At 38.0% G+C, this 24,779-nt stretch overlaps 1 protein-coding gene and 1 long non-coding RNA gene across 5 annotated transcripts in view; one reads left to right on the top strand and one right to left on the bottom strand.

Annotated features, from left to right (window-relative positions):
* NR3C2 (nuclear receptor subfamily 3 group C member 2) overlaps positions 1-24,779 on the bottom strand; it is a 357,183-nt gene that overhangs the window by 282,668 nt on the left and 49,736 nt on the right. The gene's annotated exons all lie outside the window — the stretch shown is intronic.
* LOC147581716 (uncharacterized) lies at positions 11,894-19,841 on the top strand. The gene is made up of 2 exons (XR_015250181.1): positions 11,894-12,007; positions 19,639-19,841. It is a non-coding gene; the product is annotated as an uncharacterized LOC147581716 (long non-coding RNA).

Here is a 24,779-nt window from a genome sequence, read left to right as displayed (position 1 = left end):
ATTATTTTGGGTAAAATCATACGGGATGCTGTCAAAATCAAGAGATTTAGATAGGAGTTTCCCTACCCATGCAATTTATATGAAATTTTGAAACATGAATGGAAGGGTATGCAGAAATTTAGATATGCAGAAAAAACAAAGCACCCTCTCAGTCTGGTGTAAAGAATCAGTCTTAACAGTAAGCATTTTATTTAGAGAATAAGTTATGAATCTTAAGTTCCCTTCATTACTTTTAATCTTATAATCATGCGGTAAGACAGGACAGCTGGTAAAAATGTCTCTGGACCTGTCTGCAAAGGGAACTAGATAAATGCCCCAGGACCCCTTGGCTTGATGGCTTTACAATTTTATAATTCTATAAATATTCAGAGACAGCAGAGACTCCCAGAGACACTACTACACCACAAAATTAAACAGGTATACCCCACCTTATAGAAAGTAAAAAATTGTACACCTTTACAATAACCTTGTGTGTAAGCAGTCCCTTTAAATATAGTCTCCAATTTATCAGAGGAGAAAAAAATGAAGGAAAAGACATTCAAAAGCACCAAGAACTTATTAGGAGGGATACCTAACAAATTTACTAAACACTTCCCTTAAAATTTCACTAAAATGAAAACATTATCAGTACTCACTAACCTGATATAGGTACTGTGATAGAGATTATGCAAAAGGAGGAACTAAAGATTAGATATATTAAATGAGGTCATTGCCTACAATCATAAGCTAGTGAGTAACAGCACCCAAATGATACAAGATTAAAAGAACAAGGTGGAGAAACTCAACTCTCCAATTTTTTCCCATGGAAATGATTTATTCATTCCGCAAACATCTGTGACTACCCTACACCAACTACTGCTGGCCCCCTAGAAAGAAAAGAAATAACACAGGATGAATATTGCTCCTATACAAAAAGCTCATGGTCATAATGTTAGTACAACAGATCTAAAAGTAAAAGTAAAATGCACCTGTATGTTTTAGCAAATAAAGAGTATTTAAGTTCAGATGCATTAAAATATAACATTAAATACCACACTCCACCTTAAAAAGTGTGTTGTGGGTAAAGAAACCAAAGCAAAAAGCCATTTCACTTCCTGAAAATCTCCTACTGAAGTAATGACAATGGCAGAAACAGAATTCTAAATCCAATACCATGATCTCTTATTTTAAAAACATGCTATATTCCCTCCCACTGATATTGTGCTACTAATATGTTCTTCAAACAAAAGCTACTATTGACCACTACTTCTCAGTGATTCTATTCATACCCCTGGAGGTGATGTAACGGATAATCTCAGCATACCCAAAAGATGAACAGATGCCAAATACCAAAGAAGCTTTCTTAACATGGAAGAAAATATGTGACTCAAGGTTTTAGAAACACATTTCCTACTGGCAACCAGATATACAATGTGCCTATAAGCAATCTTATTCACTGTAGCTTATTTTAAATAATCTAGCATGAAATAGTATCTCAAATGGTCTGTTGCCAAATGAAAGGTACATGAAAAGAAAAAGTCAATAGCTTCTTTATTTTTCCAAATTATTAACACTTAAAAGTCAAATATTTGCTGCATCGATTTCGGAGAAAAGTTATTCAGTCATAGCATGATTTTAAGGGATAATAACCAAGATTAAATATGCCAATCCTAGGGTACCTGGGGGGCTCAGTCAGTTAAGCATCCAACTCTTTGATTTCAGCTCAGGTCACAATCTCACAGTTCATTGGATTGAACTCCACATCAGGCTCTGTGCTGACAGCGTGGAACCTACTTGGGATTCTTTCTCTCCCTCTCTCTTTGCCTCTCTCTCTCTCTCTCTCTCTCTCAAAATAAATAAATAAACTTTTTAAAAAATATGCCAATCTTTCCACTGATTTCTGAGTATGCTTCAGACAATTTAATCTCTTTAAAGAACCTTTGCTCACATACTTAAAGATCATAAAAGCCATTTATGAAAAGCCCACAGCTAACATCATCCTCAACGGGGAAAAACTGAGAGCTTTTTCCCTGAGATCAGGAACACGACAGGGATGCCCACTCTCACCGCTGTTGTTTAACATAGTGCTGGAAGTTCTAGCATCAGCAATCAGACAACAAAAGGAAATCAAAGGCATCAAAACTGGCAAAGATGAAGTCAAGCTTTCGCTTTTTGCAGATGACATGATATTATACATGGAAAATCCGATAGACTCCACCAAAAGTCTGCTAGAACTGATACATGAATTCAGCAAAGTTGCAGGATACAAAATCAATGTACAGAAATCAGTTGCATTCTTATACACTAACAATGAAGCAACAGAAAGACAAATAAAGAAACTGATCCCATTCACAATTGCACCAAGAAGCATAAAATACCTAGGAATAAATCTAACCAAAGATGTAAAGGATCTGTATGCTGAAAACTATAGAAAGCTTATGAAGGTAATTGAAGAAGATTTAAAGAAATGGAAAGACATTCCCTGCTCATGGATTGGAAGAATAAATATTGTCAAAATGTCAATACTACCCAAAGCTATCTACACATTCAATGCAATCCCAATCAAAATAGCACCAGCATTCTTCTCAAAACTAGAACAAGCAATCCTAAAATTCATATGGAACCACAAAAGGCCCCGAATAGCCAAAGTAATTTTGAAGAAGAAGACCAAAGCAGGAGGCATCACAATCCCAGACTTTAGCCTCTACTACAAAGCTGTAACCATCAAGACAGCATGGTATTGGCACCAAAACAGACACATAGACCAATGGAATAGAATAGAAACCCCAGAACTAGACCCACAAACATATGGCCAACTAATCTTTGACAAAGCAGGAAAGAACATCCAATGGAAAAAAGACAGTCTCTTTAACAAATGGTGCTGGGAGAACTGGACAGCAACATGCAGAAGGTTGAGACTAGACCACTTTCTCACACCATTCACAAAAATAAACTCAAAATGGATAAAGGACCTGAATGTGAGACAGGAAACCATCAAAACCTTAGAGGAGAAAGCAGGAAAAGACCTCTCTGACCTCAGCCGTAGCAATCTCTTACTCGACACATCCCCAAAGGCAAGGGAATTAAAAGCAAAAGTGAATTCCTGGGACCTTATGAAGATCAAAAGCTTCTGCACAGCAAAGGAAACAACCAACAAAACTAAAAGGCAACCAACGGAATGGGAAAAGATATTTGCAAATGACATATCGGACAAAGGGCTAGTATCCAAAATCTATAAAGAGCTCACCAAACTCCACACCCGAAAAGCAAATAACCCAGTGAAGAAATGGGCAGAAAACATGAATAGACACTTCTCTAAAGAAGACATCTGGATGGCCAACAGGCACATGAAAAGATGTTCAGCGTCGCTCCTTATCAGGGAAATACAAATCAAAACCACACTCAGGTATCACCTCACGCCAGTCAGAGTGGCCAAAATGAACAAATCAGGAGACTACAGATGCTGGAGAGGATGTGGAGAAACGGGAACCCTCTTGCACTGTTGGTGGGAATGCAAATTGGTGCAGCCGCTCTGGAAAGCAGTGTGGAGGTTCCTCAGAAAATTAAAAATAGACCTACCCTAAGACCCAGCAATAGCACGGCTAGGAATTTATCCAAGGGACACAGGAGTACTGATGCATAGGGGCACTTGTACCCCAATGTTCATAGCAGCACTCTCAACAATAGCCAAATTATGGAAAGAGCCTAAATGTCCATCAACTGATGAATGGATAAAGAAATTGTGGTTTATATACACAATGGAATACTACGTGGCAATGAGAAAAAATGAAATATGGCCTTTTGTAGCAACGTGGATGGAACTGGAGAGTGTGATGCTAAGTGAAATAAGCCATACAGAGAAAGACAGATACCATATGGTTTCACTCTTATGTGGATCCTGAGAAACTTAACAGGAACCCATGGGGGAGGGGAAGGAAAAAAAAAAAAAAAAAAAGAGGTTAGAGTGGGAGAGAGCCAAAGCATAAGAGACTGTTGAGAACTGAGAACAAACTAAGGGTTGATGGGGGGTGGGAGGGAGGAGAGGGTGGGTGATGGGTATTGAGGAGGGCACCTTTTGGGATGAGCACTGGGTGTTGTATGGAAACCAATTTGACAATAAATTTCATATATAAATTAAAAAAAAAGAAAGAAAAGCAGAGGCAGGAAATTAAAAAAAAATAAAAATAAAAAAAAATACAGAACCTTTGCTCTTAAATTGTCCAAAAACTCAAAACTCAGGATTATAATACTTTTCTACTACTAAAGGAATTTATATGCCACTTGTAATTGAAAGATTTTTCAGCATTATCTATTTGTTATATGATCTGGAAAAAGTATCTGAAGAAGGTAGGGAGGTCTTTGATAAGGAATTAGGATAAACCAGCACTCAATGCAAGTTTCCAATACATAATGGGGTTAAACGTTATTTCTTACTACATAGAGCAATGTTATACTTGATTTCCTCTTAGAGTTACTTCTGTTTTTTCTTTCCTAGGGAAACCAGGTTCCATCCATGCATCAAATCCCCCAACCTCAATGGCTCTCTTCTTCCTGACTGGAAGTTCCTCCTGGCTCTTCCTTCTTCTCCTACTGGTAACATCCTACCCACCTTTCAAGCCCAGCTCAAATCCACCTTCTCAGCTACACCTTCTCTTACAAAACATTACCAGCTGAAATCCATTGTTACATCTATATTATTACACTCCCATTCACTGTTTTACAACTAACCTTCCACATTATGCCTTCCATTCCTGTTACCCAGGTGTGTGCGTGTGCCCCCTGAGCACCATACCTTAGATATCCAACAAAAGGTTTGCCAACTTGAACCGAATGATGAGTTTTTAAAATGTTAAAACTTAAATTAAGGATATTCACACACAAAACCTAGTTTAAAACTCAGTTAATACGCAGATCTGTGAAACTGTCTTAAATTATCCTTTTAGAGACAAGGAAACTCAGAATCAGGGAATTTTAATGCATGATCCCAGGGACCAAAACTTTTGGGTAATAGAACCAGGACTGAAACCCACAGCCTGGGCTCAAAGGCCTGCAGCATGGTGCTTGGCAGCGGCCTCTCAAGGTACAAAATGGAATTCCACCCCCCAGAAGGTTTTATCTGCACTGGAACTCTTCAAAACTACCAAATGCCCTAATCCATATGCCATTTTTTACTCACAATCGCCCTGTGAATGACATCAAATGACAGCAGCCTATATAATAAGTAGAAGGAAAAGGAATGACTGGGTACTAAGGAGGTAAAAATTTCTTCGAATTATACAACACTGCAAAATTACACATCTACATTCAATAAACGTAAATGAGCTATTCCCTATGTTAGCATATTGTGTTCTCACTTATTCATTAATTTCTAGTCTACAAAAAAAGCAAAATAACCATAGAATTTTGTCTGGACTCTTTATGTTGAAAGGAACCTCTAAGATCATCCCGTTCTACTCACTACTTTATAGATGAGGAAACTGGGCCCAGAGTGAGTAGAGAGGCTCTAGGTCATATAATCATGAAATGAAGGCAAAGATGAGAACCTGGCCTCCTGAGGCTCAGCCTAACTGCTTTCCCACTGTACTGGCAGAACTCTATACGTATTTCTAGAGAAGCACTAGAAGTAGGAACATACGAAAAGAACCTCAAGATACTTAGGCCTTAGTTTAACAACCTAAATTTTATGAAGAAACTGAGGCCAAAGTAGCCAATATCATTTTGCCCAACTTTTAAAATTATTTTCAATCAGTTTAGTGAAAATCCCCCCTCAAAATATTAAAAATATATTAGGATATAAAGAAAATTCATCACAGTAACTGACAGAGCATCTCTGTAGAAGCAGGATCTTTTCCTCCTTCTTAAATTCTCCACATATCCTAAAAAGACTGTCATAAAACCTATCTGATGATAAACATAATCTCCTCTACCTTTAACCATGTCTGAAAACAAGACAAATATCCCCTAATTACATCCTAGCGAAGTTGTCTTTTTATAAGAAACAGAGATTAATGAACCAAAAGAAAAAGTATGTTGACATGTGTCTATTGTATAAAATAATTTTAATGTCACTGAAGTAAGGAAGAATAGTGTATTCAATTGTCGCTTGATTTTTTGATAAATAATCACAATATACGTTTCATTTCTACTCAGGTCTAGAAGTTTCTACGTGTAAGATCAATAGAACTGCAAAAATTAAAACTTTTCACAAGATTTTTCTATCAAGAAAGTATCTACTTCTTCCTGGCATCTCTTTTTTAATATCATGAGCAAATAATCCTTCCACAAATATAACATTTCCAAGCCTTTTCTTACATTTAAAAGAAAAAGTTTCAAAAGGGACACACCCTGTAGTTGAAAGGCAGAACCACACACCCTTCATTTCCCTCTACCTCTTTTCAATTCAGCAGCAGCCACACAAATTCCAACACAAGGGGAAAGTGACTTGGTAACGTCAGAAGTAAAGCAGGCACATTCAAACTAGATTCTAAAACCAAAAAGATTCTAGGACAACAGGAAGTAAAACCATGATAACAAAGAAAAGTAGGAAACACCAACACTGAATTAATTTTTAAAGTCAACACAGTGTTAAGTGTTCTGAATTCAACTCAGTTCACACTGCTCTACTCAAGTTCTTTTCATTACCATGAGAGGACATTGTCCTTTTAAAATTTAAGAGTAATAAAAGTACTTCTGCTTATTTCAGCAGAAACGTATCCAAGACAAGGAGGAAGGCAGGAAAAAAAAAAAAATGGACTGTTTGGGCACTTTTTCCCTTGACCACAACAACTGTTTTTCTATCTACGATAGAGGAAACTCTTCAGTATGGAAGGAGAAGGCAAATAAAAGGAAGAACTGTAATTCTTGAGCCTGTGCCAGTTTACAGTATTTAAAAAAAAGAATCTGCGCCACAGCTTGGCGGTCGGCCATATTTACAGTAAGCTATCAGAGTTTTGCCCAACAGGAAGAACAAAGGACTCAGTGTAGTGCTGCTGGTTTTGTGTGCTTCAAACATTGTACAGAGTAGGAATGCAGGTCCACGTGCAACAGACCCTTTGCTTTCTGTAGCTCTGTCTCTCCTCAAGGACTCTCAAAACATGGTCAGAGTCTACAAAAGGGCAAGAGACAGCTTACTGCCCTAAGAGTTTTAGCTTAAACTTTTAACAACCATTTCTTTTACTTTTAAAAATACAACCTATTAATTCAGCTTGAACTTTTAAAGTCAAAAGCTTTAAAAGCACGTGATGTTTAACAATATAGGTAATTCTATCTTCCAAGAATAGCTAACCCTGAAAAAGAGCCCCGGGTACAATTTTCTTAGTGAGATTTAATATATATTTCTTCCATTATACGATTAGAAATTTTTAGCAAATAAGTGGAGTGAATAACACCAAGGAAAATGATGTTAGGGACTCAATTACTATTTTAATATAGTGCATTCCTAGTTTATCTCCAGATAAAAATAAAAATTTAAAGGTACAATTTTATGACTGCAGTATTAAAATCAGCAAAAACTCTTTTCCCTCAAAGTTATATTTCTTTTGAAACTTTGCCCAAATATATTGTAAATTCAAATTTAATTGTGTTGAAATTTACATATTTGCTAAGGTCAAACTTTTTTTTTTTAATCCTAAACCGACACAAAGGACAACACATCTCTGATTGAACTTTTAGTTTTCTCACTGACATTTCGTTCTACTGGGGTTTCCTAAGGAATATGTAAGTATTCTCAACTATTGTGAAGCTCTTCTCAAAGGTGGGGGGACAACAAAGGTAATTTCATCTAAACATAGATGCTGTCCAGAAAACAAGAAAAGCAGCTGGCTCTGGGTCAGAAGGAACACCAGCAGCTAGAAAGTTTATGAGGAGAAAAGGTGTATTGAAAGAGCAGATGAACACGGGAGAAGCAAAGCAAGAGACAGGTGATAATGATGTTGAGAGAAAAGTTAGTGCCCTAAAACTAATTATTACAATAGCTAGACGCTAGACACTTGTGAAGAGTCTGTAAACTGTGGCAGCCTGGAAGAGGCTTCTCGTCAGAGTCCGAGCAGCTAAGCAGAAGAATCCCAGAGACAATGTCAGACACTTCTACAGAAGGGTAGTTTACCGAGATTTTATTTTTTGTTGTCTCCATTGTTTTGTTTCTTCCCTGTGGGGAAAAAATGAAGGAGAGAACTTCTCTGGGATACAGGCTATAGAGCCTCCTGGTGCCCAGGAGATAGCAGGAGAGAGGAGTGGGTGCATGGTGCAAATAGAGACCAGGCAGGCAAGGCATTGCGTGGCAGCTGAGTGTCACTTCATATGGTTACAGGACCCCGGTGGTAAGACACACCAGCTATATGGGGGAAAGTGTAGATGGACAACCAGAGGAACTCCTCAAATGTCCTACTGTGTGTGCAATTGCTGGGTCCTTCCCATTGGCCATGGAGGTGGCTAGAGGAACAATAATGAGTATGAGCTAGAAAGATACAATTTCCCTCCAATCTGGTTGCTTGGGAGCTCTTTAGAAAGAAGAAAAAGCAATTGAAAAACAAAAAGAAAATACTCATGCCTATCAGAACAGCAAAAACTTTTAACTCACTGATAACAGGGTTGCTAAGAGTGAGAAACAAGGAGGACTCTCAGACACTGTGGGTAGGACTACAAATTGTAGAACTTGGCAACAACTAGGAGGAAAAATAAAGATAGTCATACACCATGCCCTGTCAATTTCATTTACAGGAATATACTCAGAAAAACCTTTGTGCCATTGTATGTTTGCACAAGGAAACACAAAAAACATTCAATGCGCTAAGGTTTGAAATGAAAAATTACAAAGAATTCTCATCAAAAAGAAATTATGCTCATTATACTACAATATGATGTGGCAATGCAAAAAAAATTCACTGAATCACCCTGTACAAGCAAAAGATCAAAAAAAAAAAAAAAGATAAAGTAAGCTACAAAAGAATTCCTAGTATATTACATGAAAATTAAAAGCTGGAAAACAATACAAAAGAGATTAAGCAACTAATAAATGAAAAATACAGGATGAAGAATCTTTATCTCAATTTAATCATGTGTCTAAATTTAACTCTCTAGAAAATCTAGATAACTCAGAGTATGCATGTCATTTTAAAATAATTCTTACTTAAAAATTCAATTTAAGGATGTAAGCCAAGTATCCTTTATAACAGAAGTTCTCAAACAGAAGTGGTTAGGAATTCATCAATGAATCTAGGCAGATCGACCTCCTCCCCACCTCCGTGTGAGGAAGAGAGGAAAAGATTCAGACCCTGGTGTGCACATGAGCAGAGCAGAACACACAGCCTAACAGCAACATGTGCAGTGAGCCCACCCTCCCTGCCAGAGTCACACAGCTGACAAGCAAGGCTGTCTCTGCGTTGAGAAATGAGATCTTGGAGAAGCACCAAGAAGGCGCCAGGAGAGCTGCTAAGTGGGATTTTCAAAGGGGTCTAAGACACCATCACTTTATAAAAACTACTTAAGCTACTACTCAGAAACAAGTGTTGATAAGAGATAACAGGCCAATTTAAAATCAAAGAAAAATTTTATAGTATTCTCCCATGTTATTTACTAAATAAGGAACTTTGATTTCTAATGATGCCAATGATAAAAAGAAAGACGAGACGCAGCAAAAGGTTCAAAGAATACTTTGGAAATCTACTTCAACAACCTTAAGGATATTAAGAAGCAGGATAACCTTCAACCTGGCCTCTGTCCTTGTTCTCCCTCATAGATGCTCTCTTATTAAGTCCATATTTCAGCATGAAAATACTTTAATACCAACCAATACTCTATTTTCACCTAATTTGGAAAACTAAAATTGAGAATTACATGAAAAAGTTCACAAAAATAGATTTAAATGACTTTTTATGTTATTCAAAAAGGCATACAGGAAACTTAGGCTATCTTTGAAAAAATATAATGATTTAGGGGCGCCTGGCTGGCTCAGTTGGTTAAGCCTCTGACTCTCGGGTTTCCATTCAGCTCACGATCTCACTGTTTCAGGCCCCAAGTCAGGCTCTGCGATGACAGTGCGGAGTCTGCTTTAGGATTCTCTCTCTGCCTCTCTCTCTGCCCTTCCCCTGCTCATGCTGTCACTCTCAAAATAAATAAACTTAAAAAAATTTTTTTTAATGTAATGATTTAGGGCAAATATAGTACCAACGGCACTACACATGCACGCAATCTTTTTTCCAATTTTTTTCATTGAAATATAATTCATATGCCATATAGTGCATGTTTTTAAAATATGCAACTCAGTGATTTTTTAATACATTCACCAAGTTGTGCAACCATCACTTCTAATTCCAAAATATTTTACCACTGTATCCATTAGCACCCATGCCCCATTTCTGCCTGTCTCCAGCCCCAACAACCATTAATCTATGCTCTATGTCTATAAATTTGCCTATACTGGACACTTCAAATAAATGGTATCAGATAGTATGTGGCCTTTTGTAGCTGGCCTCTCTCATTTGGCATAATGTTTTTAAAGTTTCATATATGTTGCAGCATGTATTAGCTCATTTTCTGGTTCAATAATACTTCACTGTAGAGCTATACCACATTTTGATTATCCATTCATCAGCTGATGAACATTTGACTTTTTGGCTATTATAAAAGAATGGTTCTGTGAACATTCATGTACAAGTTGTTGTGTGAACGTATATTTTCAGTTCTCTTGGAGCTTCTGGGTCATATGGTAATTCTACATTCAACTGTTTGATAAATTGCCAGACTGTTTTCCAAGAAAGTTGCACCATTTTACATTCCTACCAGCAATGCATAAGTGTTCCAATTTCACCACATCCTCACCTACACTTGGTATTGTCTGTCTGATTATAGCCATCTTGGTAGGCATAAGTGACATCCCCCTGTGGTCTTGATTTACATTTCCCTAATTCCTAATGATGTTGAGCATCTTTTCAGCACACAGATTTTCACAATAAGAATTTTCCATATAGTTTAGACTGATCTAACAAATGCTGTAACAGTAACAATGAATAATTTTTCAATTCACATATATTTTTTTACGTTAGACCTCACTAAGTAGACTTACGTACAATCAGTGAATATTCTGTGAATAAGAAAACTAGTAAAAGATAAGAAGTCAATCTTAAAAAATTACATACAGTGATACAAGGTTTTATACATTTATATACGTATAATAATACACTGTCCTTTAGCAAAAATGGTTGATCAAAGGATCGTTAGGGTAAGAATAAAGTCTGTAAAAAGCAGTTCAATATCTTACAGCAAAGTAGCAAATGGTGGCAGGCGAATAAGCCTAGTTGTTTAAAAGCCATTTATTATTTTTCTAGAAAAATGTACTGATTCTAAATAATCACTACAACGTTTCATCACTTGTAAAAGTTTCTAAATTGCTTTCAAGTTTACTTCTGTGACCTTTCTATTTGCTAGACCAAATATTAAATTATATTCAGAAACATTTCATTATTAAGTACTAGAAAATATACTCTGTCATATGACAAACTATATTACTGCCCACACTTGTGACATTTAAGACCTCTGTACAATAAAAGTATGGAACCTGATGTTTAAAACATGGAAAATTCAAACAAAATGCTTCTATTTTTAGAAACCTAAAACAAGGAACCAAAAACTCAAAAGTACTGCTGATAGCAACCGTTAACTCACTTAGGTTACGATCACTTTTTAACTCATTTGGAAGATGCCCACATTATCATTTAGTAAATGACACCATGATTTTTTTCCACTGAAAGAACCAAGCCCAGTGAGCTGTGAACATTCTGTGTGTGTTTTAAATGTTCTGGTCTGACCACTCCCCCACCCACCCCCCACCCCCATATGATACTTCCAGCCTCTATACATTTGTCTGTGTAAGTCTCCTTGTCTGGAATTTTCCTTTCCCCAGTGTTCTTTTCGTCACCACTGCAATCTATCCAGATCCAACAGAGGCTCCATCTTGGATACAGAGACGTCCCGACTGCTCCTTCCACTGAGCAGTTACACCAAGTATCAGTGAGGGCAATTATATTCACAGGTAGGTAAAAGAAGCTGGATTCTGAAGGACTGACAATGACTCCCAGTTTCTAGTTTGGCTGACCGTGTAGACAGTCACAACCTGTTCCACATAAACCTTTATGAAGGTATGAGTCACGTCAAAGGCGACCGTCACCAAATTACAAGGCACAAAAGTAGTTGCAATCCTCTCTAGGATCTCTAGATGAGTTAGCTATTACCTATTCTACCTCCTCCCGACCGGACTCTGACCTAGGTGCTAAGGATAAAAAGAAGAAGATGGCCCATGAACTTAATAAATATCTCATATTATCAAGCACTTATTTTGTAATAGTTGCTCCACTTCCACGTTACTACTTTCATTTATTTTTTAATCTTTTTAAGTTTACTTATTTTTGAGAGAGAGAGAGAACAAGAGCACAATCCCAAGCGGGCTCTATGCTGATAAGCACAAAGCCCAATGCGAGGCTCAGACCCACGAACTATGAGATCATGACCTGAGCTGATACCAAGAGCTGTACGCTTAACCAACTGAGCCATCCAGGTGCTCCCACACTACTACTTTTAATCTTCACAAAAGACCCTGCCATTGTACTCACTGCAGAGAGCAAACAAACTCAGAAGTTAAATGGTCTGTCCCAGCTCACAAACCAACCAGTACTCAGGCCAAGATCAAAAGACAGATCTGTCCGACCCCAAAGCCACCCACTTCAATGCCTCAAGCAGCTCAACCACTGAAAAGCATATGGAAGGTATAAAATAAATATTATGCAGATGCAATCATTATGCATTTATAGCATGTAAACGTAATGTCTACAGTTTCCATGATATTATACATTAAATAAGCTTGCCTGGATATTTTATTCTAATTTGTAACATCGTCTCTTTTTAAAATACGCTATGAATGGCAGTCATCAATTTAGTAGAGTTTTTACAACATAACCTGTTTATAGGTAACTAACTTCCTACTGCCAACCAAGAGATCTACTATGGAAAAAAACCATAAAAGTCACTCTAAGTATTATTAAAAGCAGGACACAAGTAAGATCTTATAAATAAAGGAGGAATGCACGTAAAGCAGTGAAATAATATTACCCCTTCTCTCCAACAAAAAACCCCTGCTCCGTACTCCTATTCTTAAAAAAATGTAAATGGTTAATGTTGCAATTTACTCAGAGACAGTATTTCAAATCCAGTTTATAACCACAAGTTCGTTTATCCAAAGGGTAAATAAGACAACGTATAAATTAGACAATAAGTAAACATACTCAGAATATTCTCAAAAATAAGCTATTACAAAAGTTAGAATATTCACAACCTGAAAATTATATACTAACTTGTAGGTAGAATGAAATATCGTCATGCTGCATGTTTCATTATATTGTATAAAAAGTGGCTATAATAATATGAACTGAGGCAGTAATTCTGAATCATTTTCTAGCATTTTCCTTTCTGAGCTGAGAAAAAAATAAGCCTTAGGCAATGAGGATGGAGATAAATCTACTGTAGTAAGAGGCATTTTAACTTCATTTAAATCAAGACAACTTAGTTATAATTTTCTTATAGTCCAGCTTGTAGTAGCCTAGAAATTCCAATAGATCTTTATTTCTTTTAGAATCATTTCATACTTTTGCCTTTGGTTAACAATTATGGGTTTTCTATATTTTGAATGTATCTGAAATTAAACACGACAGCTTTGCCACAATTTTATGAAGTTGTATAAATGTTAAACAACAGCTGTTTGACTAGGGATTTACCATACCAAAATGTAAACTAACATCACCAGTGCAAAGGGCCTGAGTTTACAACTTTAAAGCAATAAGCCAAGGACAGTTTGACTTCACAGAGTCTATAAATAAGCACCTTTAAAGCTGAATGACAGCAATAAGGAACTATATGCTTAGTAAAATGATAGGAATTTGTGTTGTTTTTTATGAACCAAGATTCACCGGCAATTTCTGGAAAGAAAAAAAATTTATGTAGATTACACTTGGTATGTATTATTCCACCATATTCAAAACAGAAATTAAATGATCATGTATGATAAATAATTCATGTTTTCTATTACCAAAAATATTAAAAATGTAAAAACAAATATCTTCTACATGTAACAGAAGCTAAAACTTTTTACAACATAAGAATACTTGGTAGTAATTCTAGATCTTATTCTTATACATATGTTTCACATATAGTATAAATCTTTATATTTATTTAAAAGCACACTGGATTTGCTTTGTAAGAAAGTACCGTGAGAATTGTAATACTAATGTATTTTTTCTAGATGTTACTGACACACACACACACACAAAATACATGCCATATGGTCCAATCAACTGAATAAGTTTCTTTAATTAAAATTTTATACACAGAACCTACTAATATTATGCACATCAACACCATGTGGTTTTGAACTTATCACTCAAGTCCAAAATTCAGTACACACTCTAAACAAACAAGAAACTATATTTATACTTAATTCCCCAATCAAATACAGAGGATTTTCTTACTCTCTTTGGTGGTGAAAACTACAGTTTTTTTTTCTATGCTTTTATCAATTTTGTAGCCATGATGTTCTATTATCTGTTCTTCCTAAGATATAACATAAATGGAGAACTGCAAATCAATTGAATAAAATATTCAATCGCATTTTACGGTTTCTTTTTGAAATCAGTTGTCAAAACACCAGTAACTAGGCATACTGGTAACCAATCTGCAATTACGGGTCTTATAATAACTACAAAGGAACACTAAATAGTGTCAAAGGCCATCAGGGCAAAATCTGTCCAACTCTATTCATGGAGGCATCATCTCCCTGGACACCGTTTTCTGAGGAGAGAAAGGAGATCCTAGACCTTGCCATGCTCATTTTATCAAAATGGAGGCACACTCCTGTGGTGTTCATGGGCCTTGAGAGGTTAGCAGACAGTCAAGTAGGAATAGCACACGGATTCAGGGGCCTGCATCAGACCCCAGAGATCCTCCTATGGGCCAGCAACACTGAGATTGCCAAAGGCAGGATCTGAGAAATAAGCTACCACCTAAACGGAGGAACAAATTCCCAGGAAAACAGACTTATCACATCACTATTATATAATAGGAAGAAACTCTATGCATCATGCGGCTTGTGCTAAAATGCTTAGTGATCTCATTCTTACCATAACAAATTATCTGCCAGAAAAGACCTTCAAGGTCAACCCTGGCAACAATTAAAAAATAATGAAAAGCATTCATCCCTAAGGCAGAGTTAGAATGTTTTAGTTTGAAGCAAGGTGCTGTATATTTTATTAGCTATAACTTGTTTAATTATTCATTGCAACTCTTCTTATATTCCATACAGAAACCTCAGGTTGCTCAGATTTCTATCTGAAATCCCCCTTTTTCCCCCTTATTCAAGGGCAAATGCCTTAAGAACCCAAATTTCTATCCACTATTTCCAACTGAACACAGAGCTATACTTGTTTAGAATAAAATGCTAAATTAAAGCCAGAAAGATACAGAGGGAAAGAGAGAGAAGGGACAGAGAGAAAAAGAGAAGACAGGGAGACAGACACACTGTTTCATCATGATCCTTTCTGCACCTCAGCTGCGCACGCACCCCACCTCCGTCCCGCCTGCGTTCTGCCCTCGCCCTGTGGCGTTCTCAGTGTCCAGGACCCTCTGCAGCCTGAAAGGCTGGCTGAAGCATTGCTAGGGCACCTTCTAAAAACACTTCTGCGTGGCTGCCCATCAGTGATGCCACTGCTTCCTGTGCTGTTTTCAGGCACCTGCCACCCCTACGGAGAGAGCTACTGTCATCGGCTGATGGTCTGTGTCAGATAGGCTGGACTGCCACAGGTGCTCTCTGCTGGAGGAGCCGGGGGCTGGTCTGTGCTGAATGCCCACGCAAATGAAGGAATGTTGTTGGTGTTTGCAAGCCGGAAACCGCCCTGATGCACATCTGAGAAGCGGTTTCCCTCATTCACATGAAATTGAGGAATTCCCTCCTCTCTCTCTCTCTCCAGCCCTGAACAGCAGTCAAAAAAAAAAAAAAAAAAAAAATCCTACTTCGGCATCAAAATGAACAGGACCATTCGCATGTGTGGTCACAGGTCCAAACCAAGCTACAGCTGAGTCTCAAAGGGGTGACATGCCTGAAAAACAGCCTATCCTAGCTCTCCATACGAACGAAAGCCCTAGCAAGTAACCTGATGCCAATTTTTCATAAAAATGACCACCAATACTATATACGCTTAATCAACTTCACATGTGGGGATGCAGAAGGGAGCTAGATTTGGGGTCAAACTGAGGAAACTGTGAGCAAAAGACCCAGATAATCAAAACGTCTTTTACCTCAGAGGGATCACAGTGACTCATTCAATTCCCTAATTTTACAGAAGAAAGGAGGAAGCCCTCATGCCAAGAAGAATGCAGTGATTTGTTGAGCATAACAAAGTCAGACATCAGCAGATTCAGGGCCAGACCCTGTGGTCTCCAAACACTGGGTCTGTAGCATTTCTACAGCACTACTGACTGCTTTAACTTGAGAACTACCTATAGTCAATTTTAAAGAGAAGGACTGTAGAAGGCTACCTTCTTTTTACTCTATTATTCCTTAGAGCTTTGCCTCATTCCTAAATCAAGGATTTTAAAAAAACAACAAAAAACAAAAAAAAGCAGTTCTCTTCTATCTGCCATTTTCCTGGGCTTTGTCTTGGGTCTCTGCCATAGAAATCTCTACACACAGGGTTGCTGGATCCTTCTACCTACCTACTCCAGTTTACCCCCCTTTATTCTTAGTGACACTACCCCTGCTTTGTACACAGCAGCAGTTCCCAGCTAACAAACTATATACCCCAATCTCTGGTTCAGCTATGGATGGCAAAGAGACTTAGCTCTGGCCAAGGAGATATAAGCAGAAGGCACCATTTGGAGCTCCCAGTTTTTTTAAGGGATACTTGACTGGTTTGTGCCTTGTGCTCTTTGCCTTTCACCTTCTTTGTTCCTCGGAGGATTGTGGAGGTCCAGCAACGACACTGTCATCATGAGGCAGCAAGCATGAGGATGAAAACTGGACAACAAAAAGGAGGGCTGAACAGAAAGTCAGGAAGCTCCTCAGATCTCATGATGTTGTGAAGCTACCTATCTGGCTCAGGCTGCCTCCCTCTAGATGACAGAAAAGAAGACTCGTTTGATTAAGCCACCGTGGCTTTAATTTTCTGTTATGTGCAGCTGAAATGATTGCTGATTCATGTACCAGGTATCACTGGATGTCACCATGAACAAGAAAATCACAAATGTATATTTTTAATTGTATTCTTCACGTTTTTAATGGTAGTGTGTTTAGATCAACCATTGCCTGAATGCTAATATTTTTTTTGGACGAACGGGGCAACATTGCTGGGATGAGAGATCACTCTTAGAAGAGGTATTGGTACGTCCCACTGTCAAAAATATCCTCACCTGATGTATAAAGCATTAAAAATGGTTGTATCCCAGGAAGAGTTGACGTAAATTGTGGTAAGATCTAAGAATTTAACAGTGACAACAACATGTCCTGCATGAACTCCTCCTACTGAGAAAGATGTGTTTTTATTCTAAACGGCTAATATCTCAATGTCTTAATTCCAAAATTTAGAGCAAGCAGTATTTTACAGGCGGCGCAAAGAACATATAGGTATCTGGTTCCCCATTTCCTATCAAATACTTGGCAGCCGGAAACAGTGTATGCGCACACTACTGAAAACCTGGCCACCTACCCTGCATTTCTGATAAGTTGCTTTAGTTTCTATGTCCAGAGTCATTCCCGAGACCACCCGAGAATTCTGGACTGCTACTACGTCTGCCTCTGCCACACACACTCATTTTTATTCTTCTCTCACTTGCAAATTCTAATAAGCTGAAATGAGAAAATGGCTGCAGAAAACAATTTATATGCTACAGTAGTTTTCTTTACTTTTTCTCTAAATATTAGGCAAGTAAATTAAAAGTCCAATATACCTGGACAAAGTATTGTGAGGCTGCAATGACCTCTTCTAAATTTTAAATTGTAAAAATTTTGCTCTAAAAAAAAGTATACTTATGTCACATCACAACTTCACATAAAAATCTATCAGCCATCAATACCAATTTCAACATATAAAACCAGACAGAAAATGACAAAATGCTTAGATATAAGTAGGAAAACATGACACGGTCACTTATTTGGAACTAAACAAACCCATTTCTTGAAAATGCTTACTATTCAGTCACTGTCTTGACCCAATACTAACAAAGGAGTAATAAGTAGAAGAACTAGTAGGGAATGGCTGGGGCCTGAAAGGTACTCTTTAGTCACGGGGCTGTAGGAAAGTCAGGCCAGAAAGAGAGGAGTTTCTCTGACTCCCCCCAATCCCCCCCACCCGCCCCCCCACCGTTCAGCTAAGCTTAGTCAGGGGACTTCGGTGGCACACATCCATGGCAAGCAGGCTGGAAAGGGACATGTTCACTCATAGACACTGGCTCTGCAGGACTCCCTATAGCATGCTGGCTCCACAAGAGAAAACTCTGCCTGGCTACTGCATCATAATTAAGTTGCACTACATGTCAGTATTTTAAAGACATATGTTGTACCTCAATTGATTCAACATTCAATTTCAAGGTCTTTCATCTAAGGTTTCCACTTTCATTTGCCAAAGCATTATACACGGCTCTTCCTAAGACTTGAAAAAAGCCCATCTCAGCCACACCTCCAGGTCTTTGAAGCATTTCAGCTTGTACTCAACAGCAATGAGGGGCCTGGCCACATCTTGCAGAAAGAGCAAAGCTGAAGATTTAAAAAAAAAAAAAAGAAAAAAAAAAAAGGCTCACTGCAAAGAGAATTTGGTCTATCTGTATTATGAAGAGGATAGCAGGTGCTCTGCCATGATCCTATAGTGCACAGATAAAAGGTGGTTCAGCTGCAGGATTTAACAGAGAAGTTTCCAATGTAAATGTACTATTTACTAACTTGGTAAATGTGCCTGTCCTTTTCATAGTATATTTTAAAAATACATAGCTTTGTAGCTTTAGAAGTCTTCTTGTCCTTTGCTCTTGTCTTTCTTTCCTTATTTAGATCTTAGTATTACCTTTGTGAATTACAAAAACTAAACTGTACAAAAAAAAATACTTTCCTTGGACTGATCTAGATGTATCTTGCATCTTTGATACATTTCATAATGACTGAGAGAATCCACTCTCACATGTATGTTATTTCATTTAAATATACAGAAAGCATTCTGTTGGTTATTAATTATAAAACATGGAGGACAAAAATACTAAAAGGATAAAGGATATTGCTCAGGCAAAAAACCTAGATTCGCAAACTACTACTTTATAAAAAATGAATTAAGAAATTTAAATTGTAAAGAATATAATAACGTTATTTTTTTTTTAATTTTTTTTTCAACGTTTATTTATTTTTGGGACAGAGAGAGACAGAGCATGAACCGGGGAGGGGCAGAGAGAGAGGGAGACACAGAATCGGAAACAGGCTCCAGGCTCTGAGCCATCAGCCCAGAGCCCGACGCGGGGCTCGAACCCACGGACCGCGAGATCACGACCTGGCTGAAGTCGGATGCTTAACCGACTGCGCCACCCAGACGCCCCGAATATAATAACGTTATTGAAAAACTTTCATTTATACATCTTATGTTACAGGGAAACGCAAGTTAAAACGACGAGCTACGACTACACACGTATTAGCATGGCCAAACTCCAGAACACTGACGATGCTACATGCTGGCGAGGATGGGGAGCAACGGGAACTCTCACTCACTGCTGGTGGAAATGCAAAATGATGCAGCCATCATGGAGGCCAGCTTGACAGTTCCTTACAAAACTAAACACACTCCTAGCATACAGTCGTGCTCTTTGGTATTTATTCAAAAGAACTTAGAATGTGTATCTGCCCAAAAGTGTGCACACAGATGTTTACAGCAGCTTTATTCATAATTGCCAAAACTTGGAAGTAACCAAGATGTCCTTCAGTATATGAACAGATAAAGTGTAATGCGTTCAGACAACAGATTATCATTCTGTGCTAGAAAGAAAAAGGGCTATCAAGCCATGAAAGGACATGGAGGAACCTTAAATGAATATTAATAAGGAAAAAAAGACAATCTTGAAATGGCTATATCCTCTATGATTCTAACTATATGATATTCTGGACAAAGCAAAACTATGGAGACACTGAAAGATCAGCGGTTGCCAGGGGTTGGTATGAGCAAGGAAGGGATGAACAGGCAAAGCACAGAAAATCAGGGGCCAGTGAAAACGCTCTGAATGATACTATAATGACAGATACATCTCATTCTACATTTGTCCAAACTCATACAATGTACAACACCAGAAGTGAGTGATGATGACGTGTCAATGTAGGTTCATCCCTGATAGCAAATCTACCATTCTGGTGAATGATCCTGATAATGGGTGAGATTATGCATGTATAAACTAGCGGGTATATAGGAAATCTCTGTACCTCCCCTTTAATGTTGCTGTGAAACTAAAACTACTCTGAAAACAAAGTCTTTAAAAAATTCACTTGTAACACTATGCCTCAATTTTTAATATCACTGCCTTTTACATATACAAATTTAAGAATATATAATGCAATAGGTATTGTTTGTAGGTAAATAGGAAAGTGGTAAAAGAACACATGTACTAGAGAGGGGCACACAAGAATGGTCATATCTGGGTAAGGATATATAATTAGGAAATATAATTAGGGAACCCTTCAATTACACATTCCTTTAAAAAAATGGAAGGGGGAAAGATCTGCAGTCAATATGCAAAATGCTGACAATTAAATCAGAAATAAATGCCTGACTGTTTATTAGTGTGTTCAATTATTTTCTAGTCGTTTCTGCATGAAAAAAAAAATCTTGGAATTATAACATTCCCAGAAGAAAATATGACCAAATGGGATGTAGCTAAGGTTAGGTAAGAAGTGTCAGGCTGCAGTAAGAACTGGAGAGAGTGGCAGGAAGCATATGCAGAAGGGTCAAAGAGTTGCGCCGAATCACCTGAAAAGAGGACAAGGTAGGACTGTCTGGGGAGACAGTACACTAAAGGCACTGTGTGAATGGAAACAATGGATGCTGTTTACTTGGTGATGTGTGACCCCAGAATTCAGTACTGTATATATCAGCTTACTAAGAACCAAAGAGAAAAGATGCTTGATTTGCTAGCATAAAACAAAACCTTAAACACAGAGGAAACCATTGAAATAGTGTTAAGAACAACAATCTTCAACTGGGATTTTGACAGCACACATGCAAAAATGGTTATAAAATACGTGCTTACCTATAAAAGTAAAAAATTATGCCTGCTCATAATATGACTTTTAAGAGTGAAGTCAGGAATTTATTTTATCTGGTACACCACAGTAATTTGCTGTAAAGCTTTATGAAACAGCTAAAATAATGTTACAGCCAGGAACCAATTGTTGCTAAAATGCATTCAGTTAAAATGGAAAATATAGGGAAATAAAACACTGTAATTGTCTCTCAACCCACATTATATATTATGTTGCTAAATTATATACTATTATATTCTCTACATTTTAATATGCTTTCCCATAGAGGAATTGATAACATAAGGAAATGATTCTCTGCTTTTATTTCTGAAGACCTAAAAAATATATCACACATATTTATAAACCAAACAGGGCCTCAGCCTCTTATTAGATCCCAAGGCTTATAAAATCTTTTTCACAAAACCACAACATGCAACAATGCATGAAAACCTAACACAAATGGTTTTCTGTTCTACTTCTTTATTCACAACTGGGGAGTTACATATTTAAAGTGAACTATAATATGCAAGAAAAAATCAAGATTTTCTTAATTTTAGAAAATCTTTTAATAGTATATTGTATAATTCATAAAAATATTGTCTTTGGCCTCGACAATATTTTTTTTTAAACTTGTCCATCCACTGAATAGTTGGTGCAAGTAAAGAAGAGATTTCTCCCCAAAGGGATGAAAGAATTCCATAGCCCTGATCCAAATTTAGCAGGATGCTGACAAACCATATAGTGGAAAGGAATACTACTTAAACAAAGGGCAAATGTCTCCTTTACTAGAGACCATGTGAGAATTTTTTAAATGTCATAAACTATTACAATTAATAAAATAGTAAAAAAACTTTGGCAAAGAAGCTTAGGTACCTCAAGAAAGTGAATAATTTTCCAAATAAGATGCATTTACCAAATATGAACAGAGAGACTTGAATCAAAAGAGACAGACCTTGGTGGACGTTTTAAAGGAACCACTTCCTGGGGTGCCTGGGTTGTTCAGTCAGTTAAGCATCTGTACTCTTGGTTCCGGCGTAGGTCATGATCTCATGGTTTCGGGAGTTCAAGCCCCACATCGGGTTCCATGCTGACAGTGGAGAGACTGCTTAAGATTCTCTGTCTCCTTCTCTCTCTGCCCCCTCCCCAACTCACGATCTCTCTCTTTCACAATAAATAAAACTTAAAAAAAAAAAAAAAAAACTTTAATGAAGCCACTCCCTAATTCCTTCCAGGTTATGTTACCAGTTCAGATTTTCTATGAATACCTGAAAGCATGAAACAGGAAAGACAATAATGTGCTCACCCCCCTTTTAAAGTTCAGACTTCACTGAATTCACTCTGGGAAACTACTGTGCTTCTGAAATGTTTGCCAAAAGCAAGATTCAACCCATGTATTTCTTGCTGACTTCCAGAGTAGCCAGCAGGAACCCTCTCTTAGGAGACTTATGACAACGATCACCCCCTGACCTTCTCCTCACTGAGGGCATGCGTGTCTGACTGGTGTTGCCAGGATCTAGTGTAGCACTTGCTTATGACTCTGTGAATCTGTACCCTACAGAGAGAGAAGACTGGACTAACAAAACTGAGAAGGCAGGTCAAGGAAAACAAAGCCTGACCACAAAACATGGTGGTGGTGTTTTGTTTTGTTTTTTTTTAAAGCAATCTCAAGTAAGCACTGACCATATCTAAAAAATTATGTAATTTTATTATTGTAAAATAAAAGTACTTTACTAAAATAAAATAATATAAAAGCTGCTGCTTTCTGAGAGACAGAAGGAAGACACGTTTTGTGTGCTTCTAAGTCCGTTTAATAAATTAAGGCTTTACCTTAATTTCAAGGTAAATGGTACTAGCTCCACAGAATTTTCTATAGGTAATCAACTGTTAATGTTCACAATTCTCCCCCATCTTTATAAAGACATCTCTCAATAGGTACAGATTCAAGTGCTAGTAAAAGGATCACTACCAAAATTTATTGCTGCTATTGGAGTTTCCTATAAGTAGAAGATCCCTCAAGCTGTAATAAATGATGTTTTTTAATATGAAGAAGGTAGAGTTTCAGGAGACAAAATTAAATTTTCCAGCAATTCATAAATTAATTTCCCTATCTTATTTCATCACCTATTCTTTTCACAGAGAACTTGTGAGGAAAAATTAAGTGTGAAAGCATGTAACATTTGTTAAGTAGAGAAAATAGGTATATTCAAAGCATAGCCATTTTTCGATTATTCAGTATCATTCAAATATGTGAGAGCCTTATCTTGGGTCAGTGGTTCTTAATGATGGGTGTGGAGAGAAGCACCTGTGAAGCTATGGGCCGCTGCATATACCCAGGCTCTGCCTCCCAGTGGATCGTGTTCCATAGGTCTTAGGTAGTGCCCTGGAACTGGCAGCTTTAAAAGCTTCACAGGTGGTTCTGGGGTACCTGGGTGGCAGTTAAGCATCCGACTCTGGCTTGGGTCCTGATCTCATGGTTCATGAGTTGGAGCACAGAGCCTGTTTCTGTCTGCCTCTCTCTCTGCCCCTCCCTGACTGGTTCTCTCTCTCAAAATAAATAAACTTAAACAACAAGCTTCACAGCTGGTTCTGACACACAGTGCTGGTTGATGATGAGCTGTCACAGGTTCAAAGGCCCTGGGAGCTGGATAGATAATCTGAACTAGGGAAAGGGCAGTGGTGGGGACTATGACAAACCAGAAAAGACACCCCCTATCTGAAGAGGCAGTCTACTTAGCTCCAGCCCCTTGGGGACTTGTGGATGCAAGCCTCGTATTCCAGGGCTTCCATTTTGTTAAAGAGAAGAAATTCAGGTTCAGTTTAACGTAAAATCTCTTGGGTCCTAAATGTTTAAACACACCGATGATCACACTGAGGCCTTGGCAGTCAGTTTGTAATCCTTGGTTTGTAAGATCAACACTGTTGAATAATTTTTGCTTCTCAACAGGAATACTCAGAAGGGTATATAATACTGGGGTGGCAGTTTGAAAAAGCATGGCTACGGTATTTTGCGGCTCTTTCCAGAAGCAGTGGGGTCTATTTACCTGCCCCATGAGTCTGGCTGGCGACTTATTTCGAGCAAGACAGAAGTGACACTGTCTAGTGTTCCAGAGCCAGGGCCTCAAGGGGCCTTGCAGCTTTCCATCCTCTCGGAACATCCCTGCTGCCACATAAGCATGCGTGAGGCTGGCCACTGAGTAATGAAAGACTACATGGAGCGGAGGGCCCACCTGCTACATAGCACCGAGGCCCCAGTGCGTGAATGAAGAGATCATCTCTCCAGCCCCAGTCGGCCAGGCTATCACATGACCACAGCTGCCTGAGTGGACCCAGCTCAACCCACCCAAAATGCAGAATCATGTCCAAAGAGTTACTGCTTGAGCCACTAAGCTTGGGGAGGCTGATTAAGCAGAAATGGAAAAATGCTACAGGCACCTTACTGAAGGTAGACTGCAACCGCCATAAAAATAACAAAGACTCGAAAGAGGTGGCGTCAGTTTTGGGAGTG

Source organism: Puma concolor, chromosome B1 (genome assembly GCF_028749965.1).
Source record: "Puma concolor isolate L17-30 chromosome B1, mPumCon1.1.hap2, whole genome shotgun sequence".
In the NCBI taxonomy this organism is placed as follows: Eukaryota; Metazoa; Chordata; class Mammalia; order Carnivora; family Felidae; genus Puma; species Puma concolor.
This window is presented reverse-complemented; position numbering and strand designations above follow the sequence as displayed.